The 20315-nt window shown below is 42.1% G+C and overlaps 1 long non-coding RNA gene across 2 annotated transcripts; it reads left to right on the plus strand.

Moving 5' to 3' along the window:
- Positions 1-14794: 14794 nt before the first annotated feature.
- On the plus strand, positions 14795-19984 carry LOC128414192 (uncharacterized). Of its 2 annotated transcripts, none has more exons than XR_008330604.1 (3): positions 14795-15116; positions 15404-15478; positions 18030-19984. It is a non-coding gene; the product is annotated as an uncharacterized LOC128414192 (long non-coding RNA). The 2 variants fall into 2 exon arrangements; XR_008330603.1 differs by lacking the exon at positions 18030-19984 and adding an exon at positions 16396-17114.
- The last annotated feature ends 331 nt before the right edge of the window (positions 19985-20315 follow it).

Here is a 20315-nt window from a genome sequence, read left to right on the forward strand (position 1 = left end):
TTGAGGGCACAAGGAGAAGGGGGGGACAGAGGACAAGATGGTTGGACAGTGTTCTCGAAGCTACTAGCATGAGTTTGACCAAACTGCGGGAAGCAGTGGGAGACAGGAGTGCCTGGCGTGCTCTGGTCCATGGGGTCACAAAGAGTTGGACACGACTAATCGACTAAACAACAACAATTCATTTGGGACCTTCTCTGCACGTACAATGAATTTATGGACAGCTGGTAGCAGCAGCTTTTGCCTTCCACCATTCACATGGTGAAACACATGTCTGATATGAGCACTTGTAGGAGCAAAATTATGTACCTAAGAAAGATTCTGTGCTATTAGGGGCCCTGGTTTTCCCCCCCTCAGTGTTCCCAATTATGTAGAGCTCAGCTACCATCACGTGTGGATGGTGAGGTAATGGCTACCACCAAACATCTGTGCATTTGTTGTCTACCCACAGAACAGCCTAAATAGATGCAAAATGCATTCCATTGCATTCAATGGGACCTAGTTATCGCTGATTATAGCTAGACTGAGGACACAATGTAAGAGAGGGTTTTTACAGGGTGGGGGTTAAAACATTTATTACTACATATATTTTTAATGGAAAATTAGATTTCATTAACGTTATGTCCTGCCTTACTTTACCTGCTAGGCAGCTGCCATGCATACAAGACTGTATCTCTTGTTTAAAGCATTCCTTCCTCTCATACATAGATTTGCCACATACCAGTGCGCAAATGCTTTTCATTAAATGCAAATAACATATTTTCAAGTGACTTGAGTTCTTTGTACCATACATCATTACGCATACCTAATATATTTTGCAAACCAACAATTCTCTAGCCTTCACATTTCTGAAATCAAATCAAAATAGAAACCCACCCACCCCCTTGTTTACTTTTAGACGTGTATTTTTTTTCAAAGCAAATGCATTCTGTGTTTTAAGCAAGATACCGCCATGTATTTATGGGAGTTTAATAAGTTCTTCCATTAATAACATAGACAAACTAATTTACCAGAACGTGTCTGTTTTAAACTTTGGGAACAAAGAGTGGGAGTATGAAAATCAATCTTTCCTTTGTACTTGAGCCACTGACCCATTGAAGCTTTGAAGATCATTTCTTTAAGAAATTGTGAGGAGTTATTTAACTACAAACAGCAGCTACCTTCCCATTCCAGCTGCGTAATCAAGCGTAATAAATTAGGGGAAGAAAATAAAGGTTCAGTCCATTTTTTAAAAAAAACAAAACACTGGGAATTCTTAGGGCACTCTGAAATAGACTTTTAGTTAAGAAAAGCCAATATTTCCCCAGTGTGGCTATTGAGCAAAAGTTAAAATGTAGTCTTTTAAAAGGATTTCCTGGCTTTAATGAAAATTTACTGATTTTTCCTACTTCTCTTCACTTTAATATTTTGGCAGAAGTTAATTGGCAGTGTCCAATATTGTGAATCATTGCCGCACCCGGCAAAAATGTTCATGACCATTTTCTTTTTATTTTTCAATTCAGACCTGGCATGTACAGTTAATTGTGATCATTTAGTACTAACTTCCTACTCAGCACTGTAGAGATGCTCCCCAGCCCACAAAAAAAAATCAAGTATTCCAGTTCAAGTAAATGGGGTGGAAAAGAGATTTTGCACATCTTTTTAAAAAAAGAAAACCACATGAATTCACAAAAGAAAGATATTGTCTACTTTGTTTTGCTTGAAATACTTAGTCCTTAAAAATAGTTCTCTCCTATGATTGTCAAGATCTATCAGCCCTGTTCTAACTGTGTATCTCTGAACAACTCACCAAGGATGATGCTAGTTATCTGCTTAGAAGAAACAAAAATGGAAGTGGTGAATCCATCACCTTGCCCACAACTCCCATCCTCTGAAAAGATAATCAGCTCTACTAGTAAACTGACCAGGGCCACATGTATACAGGAGGCCTCTCGTTGTATAGGAAACATCTTCACTGGGGATATTTAAACTAGAGGCTGCCTTGGTTATGTATCAGGAAAGCTACATTGTAGCTCCTGTAATGAAGTAGATGACCTCAAAGGTCCCTTGTAACTCTATAATTATTTGATTCTAGGAGTCTAGGGCCATTTTTGCAGCAACTGTTTGCATGCCTGGTTCTCTGCCCAGCTAAGGATAATAATAATAATAATAATAATAATAATAATAATAATAATAATAATAATACCACCTTTTATTATTTATACTCTGCCCATCTGGCTAGGTTTCCCCAGCCACTCTGCTGGGCTGCTTACAGCAAATCTAAAAACATAATAAGCACATTAAAAACCTCTTGATACAGGGCTGCCTTCAGAAGTCTTCTAAAAGTTGTATAATTCTTTATCTCCTTGACATCTGAAGGGAGGGCATTCCACGGGAAGGGTGCCACTACCGAGAAGGCCCTCTGCCCACTGGAAGTCTGCTTCTGCAAAGGATTTCCTCTAGCTGGAATGGGATAATACTGTTGGATGTGTTTGTGTTATAGTGGCTTCATGCTCAAGTAAGGAAGGGCCAGGTTAAGACATGCTCCCATTGAGCTACGAAAGAGGTGATCAGGAGTGCTGGCTCAGAAACAGCTAACAATTTGTGGGGTTTTCTTTGAGGGAGGTAGAGATTATGATCTCCTCCTAGTGAATGTAAGCATAACTATTGATTTCATTTATATCCTGCTTTTCTGCAATCTTTGTACTCAAAGCAGCATCCGTTGAACATATTTATCTGTAAAAGCATTTATATGCCACTTTTCAACCCTAACAGGAACTCTCAAAGCAGCTTGTAATAAAACAATGAAAATGTAAATACAGTGGTACCTTGGGTTACATACGCTTCAGGTTACAGACTCCACTAACCCAGAAATAGTACCTCGGGTTAAGAACTTTGCTTCAGGATGAGAACAGAAATTGCGTGGCGGCGGTGGGAGGCCCCATTAGCTAAAGTGGTACCTCAGGTTAAGAACAGTTTCAGGTTAAGAACGGATCTCCAGAACGAATTAAGTTCTTAACCCAAGGTACCACTGTAAACAGAAGCGACCTGCTAGGTGGGTTCACTGTTGCTTCCTGGGAAGGAGAGGGGGAAAGGAGAGGTGGCGGGAAGGTCGGCATGGTGCAGATGCATGGTCAGATGCTTGGGTGAGGCATTCCAAAGTTTTGACATCATCATCAGAAATGCCCTGTCCTTGTACGCATCTATCATACTCCCAGCGATGATGGGACAGAGAGCAACGGTTCAGGTATATTTGTATAGGAGAAGTTCTTCCTTGGGTTACCTGGTCTCAAGCAGTTATGGGTTTTAAAAGGTAACATGAGGACTTAAATTAAACCTGGAAACAGTGTAACCAATGTCACTGGTAAAAGGTCAGCGTTATTTGGTCCAGTCGTCAGGCTCCAGCCAGCTTGCTCGCGCCTGCATTTTGGACTGACTTCAGTTTCTGAGCTTTCCTTAAAGGCAACCCCACCTACAGCATGAATGTTCAAGACCAGGAAATCAGCATTATAAGAGTAGTAGTCATCAGCTGTTTGTTGATGCCTGAACATGGTCTCTCAGAAAGCTATTGGCCAAAATCCTCAAACTAAAGACCCAGGAGAGAAAGGACCAAAATAATGCACCATCTGCCTCAGCTTTCTGAAGCTGGTTCCTTCTAGATGTTTTGGTCTCCAGCTTCCATCAGCCTCAAGCAACATTGCCAATGGTCAAGGATGATGGTGATTGTAAGTCAAAAGATCTGGAGGGCACCAGGTTGGGGAAGACTGGTTTGCATTGTCTGTATTGCTTTATTTCAGGCATGGCCAAACTTGGCCCTCCAGATGTTTTGGGACTACAACTCCCATCATCCCTAGCTAACAGGACCAGTGGTCAGGGATGATGGGAACTGTAGTCCCAAAACATCTGGAGGGCTAGGTTTGGCCATGCATGCTTTATTTGAACCAAGCTATTGCACAATTTCCTATTTTTTGTTGAGTGCTTGTACAACCCAGAAAAATTACAGTGTGAATTGTTGCAGGTAAAGGTGGCAGTCTTAATGCATATTCCTGAGGATACCAGGATAATCTGAGGATACTTAAGTGCGCGGGCCAAGTTTCTCAAAGCCAGGGTTAAACCCTGACCACATCTGTGCATGCAATTCCTAAGTATTCAACAGTGCATGAAATAAAAGCCAGTGCTTACAATCCCCCCACCCCGGAGACAGCTGTAGACATTAAGCAATTAATGCACTGGCTAAATTTAAAAATAATCCCCTCAAGGCATTTTGCATTAATTACAGTGATTAGGGGAGGGGAGCTGGATTTAGCTCATCAATAATGTTTGTTGACTGACTGAGTGGACTGAGCAACGAGCAGGGTTAATAATGTACATAAAGTTAAGTGGGTGATTTATAGGTATCGACAAACCAATCTACAGAATGCTGTGTTTTGTCCTGTGCTTGAGAGAGGCCTCTACCACTTGAGCACAGGAGTATCTGGAGAGTGGCAGACAGAACTAGCCATTACATTCAGTTGATACTCACCTTTGTCAGTGTGGGTGGGGAATGGATTTGAGCGGCCTACATGTACCCTGCCTCTCAGAAGGACTAAGGATGGAACTTGGTTCAAGTCTGAGAGCCTCTTCCAGGGTTATCTTGCTGCCAATGGCACCATTGCAGCTCAAGTTCTTCCTCCCACACCAGTTTAGTATCATCAGGAATGTAAGGCCACAGGGGAGGACCTTTGCCATGGCTCCTTCCCATGCTCCTCCTTCAAAGAAGAACAATGGTGCAATGAGAAGTGGGGGTGCGGGTTGAAGCTGTACTGCAGAAACTCTCAGTCCAGTAAAGCTGATATGGAAAGGGCTCCTCAGCTTCAGTTCTCCATGCAAAAATTGAACTTACTACAGAAGTTGGTTGTGTGGACCAGTGTCAGGGTTGGCCTTGTTGGGCACCTGCCAAAGCCTACACAAGAGCAGGGGCCCACGGTCAGCTTGGAACTTCTGGCACTGTGACTTCTCTTCATAAGACTACAGAAAGCTGCTTTATCCTGAATCTCAGACCATTGATCCATCCAGCTCAGTATTACCCATGCCAACTGGCAGCAGCTCTCCAGTGTTCCCTGGTCTGCCCAGAGGTGCCAAGGGCTGACATTCTGAATGCACAGTGCTCCCTCCTTGCTGTCGCTGCCTGTTTACCTGTCCTCTCTAAGCAAACAAACAATGTCAGCAGCAAGATTGATCAGCAACTTTCACTCGCTAGCTAACTTGACAGTGGTGACAGCAGTGAAGAGGGGGGGACCCCACTCAGGGAGGGGGCCAGGGATGGCCCAAAGGATTTTTCTGCCCAAGGACCACATACATTCCATGTATAGAAGCTGACTAGACTGGCTGTTGAACCTTATTTCAATACTGGCAACAGGGCAGTGTCCTCTGGCGCACTTGAGGACAGCAAGCTCACGTAGAGGCAGCAGGCACAGCAGCAAGACAGAATACTCAGGAAGAATAGCCTGGGGGATGCCACCACTGCCTCCCAACATCTAGTGCATGAAGCAGTTACCTCACGCTACCTAATGCTGGGGCCAGCTCTAGTGAGGGCCCACTGAAGGCATCTTGTCCAAGGGCCCTCAAAACCTGGAAGACATGACGACTGTAAAATACTATGCACAATACAAAGTGCTGTTTGAATTCCTAGTGGTAATAGTAAAAGGTAAAGGTAAAGGGACCCCTGACCATTAGGTCCAGTCGTGACCGACTCTGGGGTTGCGGCGCTCATCTCGCTTTATTGGCCGAAGGAGCCGGCGTACAGCTTCCTGGTCATGTGGCCAGCATGACTAAGCTGCTTCTGGTGAACGAGAGCAGCGCACAGAAACAGCGTTTACCTTCCCGCCGGATCGGTACCTATTTATCTACTTGCACTTTGACGTGCTTTCGAACTGCTAGGTTGGCAGGAGCAGGGACCGAGCCACGGGAGCTCACCCCGTCACGGGGATTCGAACCACCAACCTTCTGATCCGCAAGCCCTAGGCTCTGTGGTTTAACCCACAGCACCACCCAGGTCCCTTAGTGGTAATAGTAGGAATCTATTATTTTTCCATGTAGCTTTTTAAAAAAATGTTATTAATATACTGCTTTCCTTATAAAAACTCATGGCACAGCATTGCAGCTTCAAGAAAGGGAGGCTACTCTCCCTTTGGCTATAAACCTCTAAGTAACAGGCAATGAAAAATTTGAAGGATTTTCCTTCCAATTCATTTTCCAGCCCTTTTCCTCAATATAATAATCATACACTACAGAATAACATTCAGCTGTCCCCTCTCTCTCTATCTCTCTCTCTCTCAACAAAGAATATTTCAATGCTGTGCTTGTATTTACCTAGAATTCGGTTAATCACATCATTAAAATGATACATTTTGGTGTCAAAGCATTTATACAGGACGAACTTTGCCCTGGAAAGTCAGCATTCTCTCTCTGCCTTCGAGATCATGAAGTACTGGCAGCCCTTGTGTTAAAAACAAGCTTTAAGATCCATTTTACTTTGCTGCAACGCTGCTTTGCAGATACTGAATTAGAGCCTATTTAAACCATTCAGGCATATAATCAAATTTCAGTAATGAGTTATTAATTAAGCAGGGGCATCCATTTCTCTGCTAACTGCCTCATAAACAATCGACAAGAGATTTGTGAATTTTGACTTTCTGACACTATTAAACAAATCAATATTAGGTTTCAGACACAGCAATTCAGACAGTTTTCCCTGTTATTTGGCAATCGTCTGCCTGGAATACTAATGAAAGAATTAAGAGCTGTAGATTTTGCATGTGCTCCATCAAAAAGATTCTTATCTGTAGGGAATTGGGGCCTCATTTGCATGGCAGAAGACTTTGCTTTTGTAGGTACAATTTTTCTCAATATGTCACTCATTAGTATTTATAAAACTGCCGAGTGGTGAAGCCTTCAGCCGCTATTCATAATGAACATTCACATCCCTGCTGGAGATACCACTGAACAAAGCAAAGGATTCATATAGTTATTTATTTTGGACTGATTTATAGCTAACCTGGAGCAGGCATGAGACCAAGGATGAGCATCTCATGCGCCTACTTTTTCATTGGCTTTAAATGAGGTTCCAATTTGCTCCAAATATTAATTTGCTGGCAATTGTTTTTACCTTTGGCACATGCTTCCCCAGATTGCCTTTTTTATTATTATTTTCCACTGTCCTTCGCTCTCCTCAAATCTGTTCCACTCACTGAGTCATTCAAACATATGCTTACCACTAAGAAACCACTAAGACGCAAAATCTGAACTACTGTTGGGTCCAAATGGGAACACAAATAGGGATTTGCTGGAGGGAGGGGTGCAAATGACATGCAGTGTGAGGCAAATATACATAATATATTCCTCATGGGAGCAACTGGAGAGAGGCAGAGTGGACTTCGGTGCTGATGAATGTTACAGTCATAGGAATCGCATGGTCCTTGGCATACTCTGGATGGAAACCAGTAGGATGTGAATTTTGGGTGGGCAGTAGGATGTGAATTTCGGGTGGGGCTAGCTTGGTACAGACTAAAATTCATCACTGAATCGGAATCTAACTGAAAGTGGCATTTATGAAGTATGGAGACACAAGGGAGTCAGGCAGATGCAAAACACAAAGGAAAACAACACATGAATAGGTCCAAAACACTCATGCTGCAACTTGCACTTGAATATCTTGCATGTGGAACCTCAATTCCACATCCGTGTCACTTTTCAAACTACTAGGGCCAGCCCTATCATTAGGAAGCATGAGGTTGTCACCCCAGATGGTAAGTGCTGGGGAGGGCAGTGGCTGTACCTCCTTGGCTGTTCTTGTACTCCCACCCCTCACTGTTTCCCTCTGTTGGGGGAACAGAACTACGGCCTGTACTGCTGCTTCAGGTGCTGTGGAGGACACTATTCTGTTGCCATTGCTGTATTAAGATTCACTTGTCAACATAGTCAACTTCTGTACATGGAATGGGGAGGTGTCACCATCTTGCCCTTTGCCTCAGGGAGCAAAATGTCTTGGACTGGTCCTGCAAGCTGCCCACTGGTGAAATCTTCAGATGCTAATCAAAATGAACATACATATCTCTTAACTCCTCCCACGACATAGACTGAAGGCAAATGATGAGGACATAACATTGAGCAGGTCCAGGTATGGTCAATGCCTAAGATGGGAGACCACCTGGGCAGTCTATGTTGGGTGCCACCTTGAGTTCCATAGAGCAAAGGTGGGGTATGTACATTATAAACCAGTAAATGAATAAAACTGGAAGCACGTGATCCCCATACAAAAGAGTGGTGCATGTGCAAATCAGGCCCCTCCACTGTAATGAATGGTATGATTGTTCCAAGCTGAGGTGGACTGTGCTAGTATTGGCACCCTCTTGCCCAGAACAGATAAATATATGAGTGTTTTGTTTCCAGAAAATAAGTGATGCACAAACAGTTCTAAATCTATTAGCTACAGTTTCTGTAACTGAGGAACCTTTTAAGGAATGAAAGGAGAGGTGCAAAGGGTTTTATACATAAAACAGACATAGAAATAATTCACATACATTTTTCAGTTGTCTCAGGTTTTCAGTGTCCTAAAAGGATCTAGAATCTTCCATCAGAGCTTCTTTCAACCTTTCAGGCACTTCCCCACCCCAGCAGAAAATCAGCTGCCACTCAAGTTCCTCCTAACCATGCAATTCATTTAGTAAACAATATGTATAATATCTAAATAATATCTATGACATATTTCTTCTGCAGAATTTGCAGATAATGGGTCAACAACATATCACACACTGAAGTTTTAAAGAGTGCATATTGCAGGTGTTGTGTACTTGCTGTTGTGTACCTAGGCATTTTTCCCATTTCATATACAGGACTAGGCATAAAAGAAAGAAAAGTGAGGTACACTTCAGACAAGTATATATTTGGATTTTGTGAAACAGGCTCCAAAGTTTCTTTGTATATCACAGAAACACAGGGGAAGTAGGCAATTCGGGCAATGTTCACATGATGAAGAAATACATATGCACCTCAAATGCAACAGTTTTATTTAATATAACATGTATTTATAATGCACCCCTTAAGTCTGCAATAAGTCTATAATGTAGAATGGAAGTTTATGAACTTCATACAAGGAAGAAGAAGAAGAAAACTAGTTGGACTCTCCAGTTTTCCAAATGTCTAGAACTCCTCTTTATATGATAATCATCTTTTGCAAAGAGAATAGGGCAAATTTAGAGGCTTGCCTGACTCATATGTAGGTTCACCAGACACTTCTATCAGTTTCACCTTGTCTGACAGGTTAATTTTAAACTTGCAAATATTTGGATGAATTAACATATGCAAATAACAACCACAAGCACATGCTGTTTTGAGGAAGGGTGGAAACGATATTGTTTTAGCATGCCCATCTTTCCTTTCTGTCTCTCACAGTGTATGGTGTACATGCTATGAGCAGTAATGAAAGCCATTATTTGTTATCCTTCTTTTAAAAAATGATGTGAGGAAAACTAGACTCAGGACTGTCACCGACACCAAGGTGATACAACTCACTTCCATGTAGCACAGGTATTTCACATACATTGCTTGTCTTAATGCAGGTTAGCATCTGGTTTTGTTTGAAAGGTTTTTCTCCTCCTATGGAAGGAACTCCTTTCTACCGAAAGACTCTTCCTTCAGCAGACAGAGTATTTCCATCAATGGAAATGAGCCTTTGGATGCAACCCATAGAATTTATGTTGTGGTGGCATTCCATTTTAACCCTCAACCTTAATAAATAGTGTCTTGCCAGCATGACCATCATTATTATGTTATTAAACTTGAGAAGCTAAACAAATGCAGAGGCGCTGTTTTCTGTGACATTTTTAATTGCAATCTGTAGGAAGCAATACTATATATATATATATATATATATATATATATATATATATATATATGAAATCATGGAGAAGTGTGACTTTTAAGTTGACAGTATCCTTTTTTCTTGCAAAATAAAAAGACTTGCATAAATTGAAAATGAGAGCCAAATTACACATTATTCTCATTAATTAACACTACCATCTCAGAAATGTTCACTTAGAAAATGAGGCCATATTGAAGCAAAATGTTCACTTTGTCCAATGTAATTAGAACAGATTGTTTTCTTTCCACTACGTACACTTTATTGGGCCTGGCTGAAGGTCTGTGCCTTTTCCAAACTTGGCGCCTTTCAGATGCTTGTACAACTCCCATCAGCCCCAGCCAGCATGCCCAATGGTCAGGGATGGCAGATAGTGATGTGTAAAATATCTGGAAAGCACCAGGTTGGAAAGACATTTCTATGGTGTTGAAACTAGAGGGTCATGAGCATACAGACTTTCCATTTTAATGCAAACTTACCCAAGTATCCCAAAACTGCTCAGCTGATCTTCATTCCTGCCAACTCTGAGTGGAACACAAGTGATTAGTGACCTGGGTCAACAGGAGAACTGCCCCACAGTGTCCAGAGCTAAGTTGGCAAGGCTATGTGAAAGACTTCTTTCTCACTGAGAAGCTGTACCAGCAAGTAACCAGCAAAGATTGGTGTGGAATTTTATCACCACCCTGGCAGCCCTGCCTTTTCCTGTAGTCCAGCAGGCCCTGATCCAGAGCATGTTTTGAATTTATAAATCTGTTTCCAAAATGACAGCAAAGAAGGATCCTGGGATGTATAGACACTCAAAGAAGTTGCTACCAAATACAGCGGCTTAGTATATGCTAAGGACTGAGCCTGTAAACTTGCACAGCAACTAAAACAGTGTGTCTGAGCATGTGCAGAATGCCTTTGTGTTACTATTGATGGCAAGTATCCAAGAAAATGCCCCTCACATGCCTGGGGTCAGGAACAGAACTTCCTGTGTGGGGGTGTGGTCTTCAAGAACACTTGACCTAGCCCTGAATGATATCTCTCTTTCTGGAATGTTTACTGCAGTATGTTCTCTCTTTAGCTCCAGGATACATTGACCTAGCGTTCACTCAGGGAACCTGCAGCTCCCTTAGACCTTGCTTGACTCTTACTCCCACCAGCTCCAGCCTGCATGGCCATTGGTCAAGGATGATGGGAGATGGAGTTTAACAATATCTGGATGGCCGCAGGCTCCCCAACCCTACATAAAATGAACAGTTGGGTGAAATGAAAGCTCAAACGGGGAGGATAACCGTGGAGAAACTCCTTGTTGACTGGGGCCTCCTGTTGCTTCTCCTTTTCCAGGTCTCTCTGGCTGTTCCTTTTGCCAACCACCTCCATGTTGATCATCAAACAAGCAACACAAGTCATAGGACGCACAGCCGCCTCTCTTTGCTGCGGCAAATTCAGGCTTTTGGCCATTCTGGAGCTCTGAGTGCATCTGGGTCCCTGCTGCACTGGCTGTTTTATATATTCTCCAGGCTATTGGAAATAATGAGGGTGTACTTCAGATCTTTCTGCCAGCGGTTATTGTTTTGATGCACTTTCAAACTGAATGATTGCTCTCTTATAAAGCTGTGTGTGTGTGTGTGTGTGTGTGTGTGTGTGTGTGTGTGTGTTGCCGCAGTCACCTCCTTTTTCTTGAGCTGAAGCTGGAAGAGCTTTAAGCACAACCCTGCCCCAGTCTCGGCTGTCATTACCAATGCTTTGTCAGAAGGAGGGAGATTACACCATCTCTCCCTGCATGTCATCACAGCTGCACGATATGAAATGTCTGTGATCCTTGATGCTTAGTGTTTTCTCACTGGCCAAGCTTTTTCACTCTATGGCAACAATGGCAAAATTGCTGCTTCACCTGGAAAGTAACCTGAGTACCTCCTATTACCCCTTTCATCGAAGAGGAAATGGTCTAATTGGCCTGAATCATATTCTGAAAATCCTAATAGATGGTACTTGATCATTTTCTAAAAGCTTAATTAAGTCATACTAATCTGAGTTTGTATGGACTTGTGATTGACCTCATTAAATGATTATGGTAATGAAACTGCCTTCAGAACCTTGCTCCTTACCTGGCCAGATACCAGGTACAATATGAAATTACCTTTCTAATAGGCATGCATTGAAAGTATCAATTACTCCAATTCTAACAGAGAATGGAAGCAATAATGAGAGTAATCAACGACAAGCCTATTGTATAGGAAAATGCCTCTTGACTGGTTTGAATAAGAAAATTGCTTCTTCGAGAAAGGGAGCATAATGGAAGCTTTCATTGGACATGCAAAAAATGGGAAACATCCATTCTTTGGGGCAAATGATCCTCATATCTCTTTGCAGAAGTGCCGCTGTCCTACATGAAATTCCACACTGTGTGTGTTTGTAGGCTGCATAGTCACAAATATGGTAGTTCAAAGAGCAGGAAAAATCTGCATGAACCAGGAAGCCTTGTGGATGGCAGAATCTAGAATAAGTCGACTTTGAGAGCATCATGTTGACCATGAGAAAAACGATTAGAGAGGTGTTGGTGTGTATGCAGCCACAGTCTATCATTCATGAATGAAACTTCACAAAGAACAGGGCCAAGTTACAAATTACACAGCTTGCATAGCATGCAGTTACTCCTTTGCTAGTTGGGGGAGAGGGGCTTTCAGCTCAGGAGGAAGAGAGGTTTATCCCTTGTCAGCCATGACTGAGACAAAAACATGACCAATCTCAGCTCAGTCCAAGAACATTCTTACTTTTTTAGAGCAGCAGTTTAAAGGGCTGTGGAATGGCCCAGTGATTCAACAAGCCCAATCTTTGTTTGTGATTCGGTGAACTTTACTTTAGATTGTAGCCAAAGACTAACATGGTGAATCAAAACTTATCCGTGGGTTTAGCAGAACACTGAATTGTGAATCTGAAGAAGCTAAGATGGTTTGATCCAGATGAGTAAATTAGTCACACTTAGATCTCATAAAAAAAGTGAAAATTTAATCACAAGTAGGTAATTGATTTCAGTGGCAACAAACAGACTGACAGCACAATCTTTTACATGTCTACATTAGAAGTAAGTCCCATTAAGTTGAGAGGGGCTTACTCCCAGGAAACTGGGTATAGGATTGTGGCCTTAGTCAGGATCCAATCAAATGAATCTGAGAGTGAAAGGGCTAGGCATACCTTAGCAAAATGAACTAAAGAATTATGCGATTTCTACAGCAAGAAGCAGGACTGTTAAATGATGAATCCAATAAAATATAAAATCCCTTATGGGACCCTTTTAGCAAAGAGCATGAAACCCTTGGCTTAAAGTGGTGATGGAGATTTTGGCAGTATTTCATTAGAATTGTAAAGAATAGCACCATTGAGCTTATTCAGTTCCTTTATTGAACAAGCCAAGCAAGGAGCATTGCACTGGTGAAGATCAAAATCCCTCTTTTGCTTACCTGCATACTGCGTTTCTTATACTTGAGAAAGATGCAGAGGCATGAAAAGAAAATTGGGTGGGAATCCTGGTGGGGCCACATTTTCTGGGGATTGGAAAGAATGACTCCCAAACAATGGTAATGATTATGTAATATCAAAGTACACGTGAAAAGAAAGTGCTATCTCATTTCATGATCACTGTGTGACACATTAAAGCAGTCAAAGAAAGAGGTTTTAAGCCCCATTTAAGTAATTAGTTGCTATTGTATTCAAGAAAAAGTGATTGGAGACACAGTGCCTTTAACAACCATCTTGCAAAATGTAACTACCTATATCAAGTGCAAGGAATGGTCTAAACAGGTGATCACATTTGACAGAATGACAAAGGTTGGCTAATACCTTACGAGCTTTTTGTGCTTTAGCTATCATATCTAATTTTCTGCATGAAGAGTAAGCCCACTTGATCTAAGGAAATCTGGGTTTCAATTTACAGCTGATGAAGCTTAGATCATTTCCTGCTCCACTTGTAAACAAATGATAAGTGTGGATTTCCCAGGGATTTAGTAAGATGCACGACCATTTTAATGTCAACATTTGATCTTGGTTTCTTTCATGTAGGGTGTGAGAGTTTAGGTGAAGTCAGAGAAAATACAAATCTGAACTGAAGCTTTGAAGCTGCTACTGGACAGTGTTCCTTTGTGGTCCTGACCTATCACTCCTCTGCTTTTTATGCACATCTTTTATTTTCACTTCACAGGAATATGCGAACACGTGCAATCTGCTGGTAGAGCAGTGGGAAACCTCTGGCCCACAAACCAAATTCACTCTGCACTCCCTTTGCAGCTGGGCTTGCAGCCAGCATGCTTTAAATTTGGTGCTGCATGCAAGCCCAGGTGCTTCCTAGCAAGATCCAGTCCACCTTACATCATATGACATCAGGTAATTTGGTGGCCCACCTGCCAAATGTGACCTACATAGAGGTGGCCTCTTTCTGAATTGGCTCACTGAACAGAAATGGTTCCCCAACGTCTGTTCTAGGAGGTAGCATCTTCTCTGTGCCTGGTTTCAAACCATGAGTTTCTTGGATGGTTATGGGTACATTTGTCCAACTGGAGATAATAAACAGATATAGTGGGTTTCAGGTGATGGCAGTGCTGCAGGTTCTAGTCTGACCTACATGCATTTGTTATAACATCTGTAGAAAGCCCATGGACATATAAGCTTTCTCCATGTGACCAAGAACCTGTGAAAAGCAGATTCCTTTAAAAAAAATACCTTCCAGATAGATAGATGATGGATAGATAATCTTGTTGTTATAATGAATGCTCACAGCTCAGGGTGGAGCCTGTTGCCATGCTGCTGGTCTGTTCCCACAAGCACATACATTCATTATTTTCAGTTGAATGGGCCTGTCTCTCTGTGTTGGAAATTAACACATTAGAGAATTCTGTATTAATAATTAACAAATTTGCTGTCTTGTGGGCCCGTAAGAAGCGAGGGCAAAGAAGAGTATTCCAGAGGGGCAAGTGTGGCAGGAAAATTATAATGAATGTTGAGATGCAATTGTGAGTGGATTGCACCATTTGAGATGATCACAAGCTTGATTACAAGGGAGCCACCATGCGGAAGATGGAAGAACCAGCTGGATCAGTCCAATGACCCATCTAGTAAAGCATTCTGCTCCCACAGAGGCCAACCAGAGGCCTGTGAGAAATCCTCAAGCAAGACACAAGAGTGCAAGAGCACTCTTCCCTCCAGCGATTGGTATTCAGAAGGATACTGCCTCCAATTATGAAGGCAGAGCATAGCCATCATTGTGAGTAGTCACTGGTGGCCTTTTCGTCCATGGCAAAGCCTCCCTACTTTTATACATTCCAGAGTAGGGAAGAACTTCTTTCCCACCTTCCATCCAGCACAATGAGGTAAACACAATTAGTCCCGAGCCTACCACCTGCCTTATACTCAGGAATACAGGAAGCTAAATGATACCAAGCCAGACAATTCATCCATCTAGCCTAGGACTGTCGATTAGGACTGTCAGTGGCTTTCCAGGATTCTCAGCAAAGTTTTTCTCACCCCTTGCTATCTTTTCCTTTGGGCTAGGGATTGATCCCGGGATGGCCTTCATGTAAAGTGTGAGCTCTACATTTGAGCCAGGACAGTCTACATCAGGGAGAGGTATGTATTAAAATGCATATGTTAATGAAAATAACATAAAATGCATCGTATTAAGGAACATTGCTTTCAAAATCTGTATATTAGGAGTTGTTTATACAAAAAGGCTGACAAATTTTCATGAGAAAAAATATATGTTGCAAAGTGATACAGAATTTGAATAGCTGAACTTAAGGCTGGAAAATAAGAAACAGATACTTCCCATTTTTATGTAAGTTATATACAACAGCAACATCGAGGGGGGCTAGATGCCCTTACAATAGAAATTGGCTCCAAAAACAGCTTTTTCTACTGGGGCAAATAACTGGGCGGGGTGTGGGGGGGATGAGGGGAATAAATTCATTAAAAACCACTGTGGAGAGCTGAGTAAATGTTCTACCACGTAGTATGTTCTGATCCAGATCGGGAGCCCTGCAGTTTGCACACACACAGATACAAACACACACAGAGAGAGGGAGGGAGGAAGGGAGAGATGGAGTTTAGCCCTCACCGGAACAAACTTTCATTGAGAAAGTCATTTGCACTGGTGTTGCTGAATTGGGACTAATGTCTATATTTGCTCTTCTCCGTTCTTTCGGGACTGTGCCATGAGGTTTCAGATATAATAGCCATTGATTATGAGAAGTTTATTTGATTAGCATTTGATTGTGAGTTTTGTTATTTTCAGCACAGTGGTAAAGCATGCATTAATTGAGATAATGAGTATGAGCTGTAATTCAGCTCAGTAATCAAACTCATAAACCGAGCATTATCAAATTTATAAACTCAGCATGTGCAAGTATCCTCAGTGATAATGAATTCACAGTCAGATTACTCCCTTGCAATTGTTGATAATCCTTGAAATATATCGCACTGGCTTGCATCTAATGTTTTACACTGTTTTGTGCAAAGTTCAGTCTCTCCCTCTTCTGCAGATAAAGAAATAAAGAAAACAGCAGAAAGTGAGGCTCTCAACCATATATATCGTACCAGAATTAAATGTGATTCCCTCACCTGCTGCGCCAGGTATGCTTGCATGTAAACATGGGATTTCCACATGTGAAACCAGAAATGTGCTCCAACAGTGTGCAGACAGCGAAGTTCCACACTTCGTTGGGCAGCAAAAGTGGGATAGGGCTATTGTCCTTGTGTCCTGCTTGCAGGCTTCCTATAGGCATCCAATTGGCCACTGTGGAAAATAGGATGCTGGGTTAGATAGGGCTTTGGTATGATACACAAGGGCTCTCCCTACGTTCTTACATCTTTCTTTCAGAGCTGATATAATCAGTATTTTTGTCTGTGCCATGTGTGTGTTTGTGTGTGAGTTCAATTTTCTCAGCTTCTGTGCACTTGGAGCATTTGGGATGAGAATTCTTTAGCTTCAAGAAACTGACGCAGTGCTGGTTCCACCGTTGGGGTGGCGGTAGGTCACAGCACCATCAGCGAGCCCCCTGGATAAGGTCATTATTTTAGGTTGCATCTGATCCTCTTGAATAATTCTTTTCAAAGTGAAAATGACAGCACAGCTAGGATGGTGGGCCCTCTGCTGGTCTTGGGGCTCAGGCAAATGCCTTACTTTGCTACCCTCTGAAGCTAGCTCTGGACATTAAGAAGTACGAGTCGCAGAACATAAATGGGATCGCGAGAGACAGGCAGGAAGCTGCGAGGTTTGGTCCAGATACACTCTAGAGGCCAGCAATCACCATTATGTGTGCAGCAGTGCCCCCAGCACTGAAGTGAATGAGACCATGTGCACTTCTGACTTTGTGGAGCTTTGAATCAAAAAGTGGCAACTAGGAGAACGAGAACACCACTTTGACATCAGGGACATTCTTAGCAGGTGGCCCAGAAGATCCAAACCTCAGATCTTTCTCACTAGCCCTCAGACCTCCTGCCCCTTCTCCCATTTTGTGTTGTGTTATTTGCTTTGTTTGCAGAATGGTTTTCCCTCTGAAAGTCACCCTAAACTTACATCAATACATACATACATACAAATACATACATACAAATTAAATGCAAATTGTATGTCTTTTTGCCGATTTCCGCCTGCACGCTGCTACCAAATGCAGTATTCCAGATATGTCCAGGAAATTTCAGACGTATGGCAACCCTATAACAGCAAATGCTATTCTCATATGACTGCCCACCCCACCCCTACCCCTGCTGAGCTTTCCTTTTTATTTTTGATCTCTCAGAAATAGAAGAGCCTCATCAATTATGTGCTTTACGTCTCCCTCCTCCTTTAAGAAAAGTTCACTTTCACTCTTTCAATGCGTTTGGCATTTCTACACAGGTTAAATGTTGTGCCAACAGAAGCAATGCTGATTTCCTAACATTGTTGTATTAACATACCTCAAATTTTGCCCAGAGCAAAGGGAAATGATGTTGTTTGGAATGAGATGGTAATTTACTTTCCATGGCTCTGAGTCCTAAGGCATCTTCTTGGGACATGACAGCCAGCTGTGTAAATTGAAATGGGCGAACAATTGTCCACTGGGGGCTCCAGTATCTCAAAAGCTGTCTTCTGTGTGGTTTCCCTGCTCACATAGACAACGGTGTTATTTTATTTTCGCAGAGATCACTGGGGTTTAGCTATCAAATAAATGGACACTTCAGCCCATATCATCTGTCTGCATTAAGGGGGAATATAACTGTCATCTATGCAAGCTATAGTAAAGGAACAGTAGCTTCTGGCTCTTGCTATCAAAAGATCAAAAGGAAATGGCAGGGCATCGGGAGAAGGCAAAATCACAACCTCTCCCTGGGCAGCTTGCAAGTGGATATCTCATGTACAAGTTAGGACAGGCATTAAATTGGTCATGCTTCAACTCTTGATTTTGTTTGCATTTAACATCTGCACTTCAGCTTTGGCCTCGAGCCTTTTGTCCTTTTCGTAGCCCTCCTCAACAAAGCCGTGGAAAGCTGATCCCCTATTTACAATAACAGTCCCAGATTGAGAGGTCATTCCTCACAGCAAAATCCAGCACTGACATTGTTTCATATAATATCGATTCCCATATCCAAGGTGATACCTTAGCCGTCCTTGCCCAGGTTTCGACGCTGATGATTTCATTAGGGGGACTTGATGAAGTCATGAGAAAAACTGCCAGAAGTGTTTAGATCATAATGAGTCTTGTTCCATGGCAGCTGATAAAATCCTCAAACTGGGGGCCATGTGTTGTTCACATTTATTGGAGGCTCTTTAGAACAACTTCCTTTCTGGCATGAAAGCTTCGGCTTTACTTTTATGTGTTCGGATGTTTGGTGCTATGTGTGCCAATAGAAACCCTTTCCGGTTTCTGAATAGCAATGAGATTATTATTATTATTACTACTATTATGACATGTCAGCACAGAAATAGTGTGCGGGTGTGGCCCTCCCACCTACACTCAGTAAGATGCAATATATGGCATAAAACCAGATGGATGGCTTTTGATGCACTGGAGGGGATATTCCAAGCTAACTTCCTTCCTCCTGCTAGCCTATGCTGCTCTTTCTTTTCAATTTCTCCTGTCCTCCTTACCCTCCAAAGTCCAACGCAACTCTCCTCCCCATGGCAATGAAGGGAAGAGTTGCCATCCCATTGTGGTTGCTCAGCAACCTTTTAGCCTTGCAAATGGTGGGCTGGGACTGGAACAGGGCCTAGAATTTGATTCAGATTGCAATGTGTGTGTGGGAAAGGCACATTAATGCTTGGGGGTGTATTTTCTACCCCAATGATATTTCCACTGTACAGGGGGTTGTTTTCAATTACAAACAACAAAAACTATCTTTTACAGTGAAAATGTTATGAATATATTGTAGGCAGTCTAGAAAAAAACTTTATTACAACTCAGAACTAACATCAACTAACATTAATGGTTTCGTGGGGCATTTCTCTGGCTCCATTAAGAAACGTACAAGAAAACTGTCCTTGCTTGGAGAAATATGGTTTGTGACAACCAATTGACACCTCACACACTTTCTTGACCTTACTTGACCTTTCCCTGACCATTTGCTTATGAAAAAATGATGAAGTGTTTTACTACCCATTGGCTGAGGTAATGAACACACCCTCATGGCAAAATTAGATGCATTTTTCAGTCATTTCATGCCACAGGTGTTTGTTTTTGCCAGAAGGAAAACAGTAAGTGGCAACTGAGTGAAATTTGGAGGTGTTGCACAGGTAACCATTTGTGACACTGTTATAGAAGGATTGCCCTGTAGGTTCACTTATGTGTGAATTTCACAATGGAAAGTGTGTTGGGAAGGCTTTGTGTGGCCATAATTGAATGAAGGTTGAAGATGAATCTTACCTAATTGGTGCTTTCTGAATCAACACAGTGTATGAGAGATTCAAGGGGCCACATCTGGGCTCACAGCAATGATGGGCTAATGAGCCCACTCCACTTTTTCCGTAATCCTAGGGGAATGGCAACCCACACTTTGGGAAACCATGATCCACGGAACACAAACATATATGCACGCCCATAACTCCTCGATGATGTCCCTTCCGCATATCTGGCAAACTCGTATTTCAGCATGGATAGGAAACTATGATCCCAATAAAATGGCGGCACTTGTTCTTTTTAAAAGGCCTATTTAAGCTCAATTTTATGATGCTTATCTTTATCTTGTGTGTTTTCTGTGAAGCCCTTCAAAATGTATGCAACCACATTGTTATTTCAAGGCTTATAAACAAGATATATCGGCTGTCAATGATTCTTCGGAGAAGAAGTCATGGGAATTGTATAAACAGAAAGTTATGTACTAACTCTTCTTATGTATGACTAAATGCATAAATGTTGCTTCCTTTTGATTCTTAACAGATGGTTTGTTTCTCCAGAGGAATTATGGAGGAATTCATAAACTGGCATCATGG

The sequence above is a fragment of the Podarcis raffonei genome, chromosome 5, assembly GCF_027172205.1.
Source record: "Podarcis raffonei isolate rPodRaf1 chromosome 5, rPodRaf1.pri, whole genome shotgun sequence".
Classification (NCBI taxonomy): Eukaryota; Metazoa; Chordata; class Lepidosauria; order Squamata; family Lacertidae; genus Podarcis; species Podarcis raffonei.